The sequence below is a fragment of the Lotus japonicus genome, chromosome 1 (genome assembly GCF_012489685.1).
Source record: "Lotus japonicus ecotype B-129 chromosome 1, LjGifu_v1.2".
Classification (NCBI taxonomy): domain Eukaryota; kingdom Viridiplantae; phylum Streptophyta; class Magnoliopsida; order Fabales; family Fabaceae; genus Lotus; species Lotus japonicus.
The window spans coordinates 98390008-98394078 of NC_080041.1; the positions used below are offsets into that span (position 1 = coordinate 98390008).

Consider the following 4071-nt stretch of genomic DNA (forward strand, 5'->3'; position numbering starts at 1 on the left):
AGTTAAAACTCTCACCAACTTCGTTCAGCGTTAAAGCATGTCACGCCAAAGATTAATTTAAAGTGGGTTTGCATCACATTTTTGTCGAACAAAATGCACATTGAGAACACCCAAGCAAGTGAGCACTTAAAAAGTTTGCATTTCCAATCCGCCAAACAAGAATTAATTCTATCAAAAATAAAATCAGAATCATGCTTGGTTATCTGTCGTTGAAAGATAGGAAATCCAAAATACTTGCCAATATTTGAAGTAAATTGGATGCCAACAATATTAAGGAAGGTAGCTTTCTTTTGAGTACTCAACTCAGCATAGCCCAAAACTTTAGACTTTGCTTCATTAGCCTTCAAACCTAAGGCTTTGCAGAAGTTGTCTAAAATCTCCTTTAAGCACTTCACTTGACTTTCCTTCGCTTTAACAAACAAAAGAACGTCATCTAAAAAGAAAATGTGGGATAAACCAGGCCCATTACGGAATACGGACCGTACAAATAGGATCTCACTTACTCTCAAGGACCGCAGTTGAGATAACACAACTAAACCTCTTCATACAAAGCACAAACAAGTAAGGAGAAAGGGAGTCCCCTTGGTGAAATAGACATAAGAGTGTGGAAAGCCAAACGCCAATAGAGTCTCCTTCAAGAAACGCCAGTCAACCCGTTCATAAGCCTTCTCAAGGTCCAGTTTAAAAACCAAGTTCTCACATTTTCTGCGAGCCTTCCGCTGATCGTACCCAATTTCCTGGAGAGCTATTGCATTATGACTAATACTCCGCCCTGGAATGAAACTACTCTCTACATAGGACAAATGATATCATTCAAGATAGGTCTAATCCCGTTACACAAACTGATAGGCCTAAGAGCAATAAGTGTCTCCCCTAGAGCAGGATTAATCTGTTGAGTTTGAAAAGCATTCCAACATCCCAATAGGTTTTATAGAAGAAAGCATGAAACCCAGCAGGCCCTCATTTTTTCCATCCCCTGTTTGGTGCATACTAATTGACTTTTCCTTTTTTAATTCATTAATCATTGGAGAATTATTCTTGGATACAGCCGTTATCTTTCTCCCACCAATCCCGCTGATTTTTAGGGGACCGGGGCGTTTCTTTTTTGAAAGTTGAAACCACCATCCACTCCTCCTGCATGATTCGCCCGAAAATGGCTTCCCAGAACCCACCGGAGGAACAAGAAAACTCTCAACAGCACCGTCATTGGTCCCTCCAAGACTTCGAGATCGGTAAACCTCTCGGCAAAGGCAAATTCGGCAGAGTCTACGTCGCCAGAGAAATCAAGGTTCCATAAAACTACACTTTTTCACTTCACTATTGCCTTATGTTTCTCACGGTAAATGAGATTTGTTTTGTTTTGTTTTTTTTCCAGAGCAAATATGTTGTGGCCTTGAAGGCTATTTTCAAGGAACAAATAAAGAAGTACGAGTTTCACAAACAACTGCAGAGGGAGATGGAGATACAGAGCAGTCTTCGCCACCCGAACATCCTGCGTCTCTATGGCTGGTTTCATGATGCTGAGCTCATTTTCTTGATTCTTGAGTATGCTCATAATGGGGAGCTTTATAAGGTGCTAAGAAAAGAAGGGCGTCTCACGGAGAAGCAAGCTGCCACGGTATAATAATCCTCCTTTATAACAGTGGTTTGGTTTCTGGATCTGGATTTCATAGACTATTAGGAGTCATGACATGAATCATGTGATTGTGTTTCCCTTGCACCTTTGGGTGAATGATTTTAAGAGGCTAATGGTGAATTTGCTGAGAAAATTTTAATTGTAAATGTACTGTTTGGAAATCAAAAGAAAGAACTTTATTAAAAGTACTTACTTTTGCAAACACTACTAATTGAAATACACCAATTTAATTTCCATCTTCTTGTAGTATGTACTCAATCCTCAATGACAATTGGTAAGAAAAATTTCAATTAGCTGCATTATTACATGAAGGAGTAGATTCTACTAGGTACTAATGGAGTACACGCTTTCCCCTTGGCACCCAGTGCCCTTTCTCCTGCTTCTATCATTTTGAGTTCTAACTAACTTCTATTTATCTATTTATAATATATAATTTCTGATACACAAACTCTTAAGTTGCCAATTGATCAATGTTACATTGCTTTTATGCTGCCATATTTTATTTTCTGAGACACGAACTCTTATGCCACCTTCAACTATGTTACATTGCTCTGAAATCCGACAGAATAAATATATATATTGCAACGGCGTGCTTTGAAAAAATGGAATTACAGAGAAATTGATTGATAATGGGTTGGAAACTCAAAAAGTTTTCAAAAATCTTCTAAGCAGAGATTGAATGTGTTCATCATTGTGCTCCTTCATTTAGATGTAAGTCTTTCTTATTATGTTAACTACCCTTGATTTTTGTTTATTTTGAAAAATTGTAGTATATTCTCAGCCTCAAAGGCGTTGGCTTATTGTCATGAGAAGCATGTTATTCATCGAGATATCAAGCCCGAGAATTTGTTACTTGACCATGAGGTACGCTAAAGTATCCTTATAGTTCCCCCCCTTATTTTACCTCTTTATATCTACCTTGCTTTCTTTTTTTTACCTATATTGTATCTTTTGCACTGTGTCAACTTGTGGCAACATAGCTGAAACAGATTGAATGCCTACAGTATGTTTGTCCTCTTAAGAGATCATTGTAGGCTTCATTGAAAACTTTGCTCTCATGCCTGAAGTTTTGACTAAGATGTTCAGATGTAGTTTATCTTTGTCATTTCCCTATTGTCTTTTCCTCTCCAATCCCCTACCTGCACCAGCTCAATCCATTTTTGTAGCAACTACTCTTATAATGGTTCAATTGCAGGGTTGTCTTAAAATTGCGGATTTTGGTTGGTCCGTACAGTCCAGGGACAGCAAAAAAAGAGAGACCATGTGTGGAACATTGGATTATTTAGCACCAGAAATGGTTGATGAGTACCAAACTCATGACTATGCAGTTGATAACTGGACTCTGGGTATCCTTTGTTTTGAGTTCCTCTATGGTTTTCCTCCATTTGAGGCTAAGAGTAAAGATGATACCATGAAAAGGTATGGAAGTGCATAGCCTTTTTACAGTTAGTGAAATAATTTATTTTTTTCGTCTAATGTTTATGTAATGTATTTAACTTTGAGTAGGATAAGCAATGTTGACCTAATCTTCCCTTCTACCCCTTCTGTTTCTTTAGATGCCGAAAATCTGATTCGTCGGGTATGTTCATATCTAAGTAATTGAGTTTTCATATCTTGTCAAAGCAAACCTTTTCAGTGAAAATAGTAGTTGTTCTTCTGACTGCAATCTATAAATTGGTGCAGCTCTTGGTGAAAGACTCCTCAAAAAGGCTCTCTCTTCAAAAGATAATGGAACATCCTTGGATAATTAAGAATGCGAATCCGACGGGTATCTGCAAGTAGATCTTTAGTGAATCATATTTAACCATGAGGATTAACATTGAAATTCTGCATCTGATGCTGTAAATATAAACGTTTTGCAGTGCTCAAGTCATCATCTGATGTAGTGAACTACCTTGAAAACTTTCCATTTTGAAAGTATATATATAATGGTTACATTAAGCTAATTGTGTGTCTTGATTTAATTTATAATATTGTTATTTTGTAAGGCTATTATTTAATATCTTCATTATAGAAAGATCTGAAACTAAACTTGAAGCACAATGTTACGTCATACATGACAGACAAGTTAAATCTGCATCTTTTTTCTGATAATTTCTGATCCTAATAATCTAATAGTGCTTTACCTTTAAGAGGCTTTTTGTCATCATTGCTTTTCATCAGTTTATAATCAATACCTACGTATACAGAAAAAAGATACATGTGCTATGTCTCTTTGCCATCAATCATGTTATGTATGGTTCAGGGGTAATGCTAAGACAGAACTACAGCTGTTTAATGGCGGTAAAAAATTGCCAGTAATTATAAAGAAGACCACCACTAATTAACCTCATTTTTTTAAACTAAAATCAAACTTGTCTATAGAATCAGGGGCTAGTTTTTTTTTTTTTTTTTAGTTACAGGAGGAAAAGTAACAAAACTAAACAAAAACTAGC

At 36.6% G+C, this 4071-nt stretch overlaps 1 pseudogene; it reads left to right on the forward strand.

Annotated features, from left to right (window-relative positions):
- Positions 1-509: 509 nt before the first annotated feature.
- On the forward strand, positions 510-3582 carry LOC130728241 (serine/threonine-protein kinase Aurora-3-like; annotated as a pseudogene).
- The last annotated feature ends 489 nt before the right edge of the window (positions 3583-4071 follow it).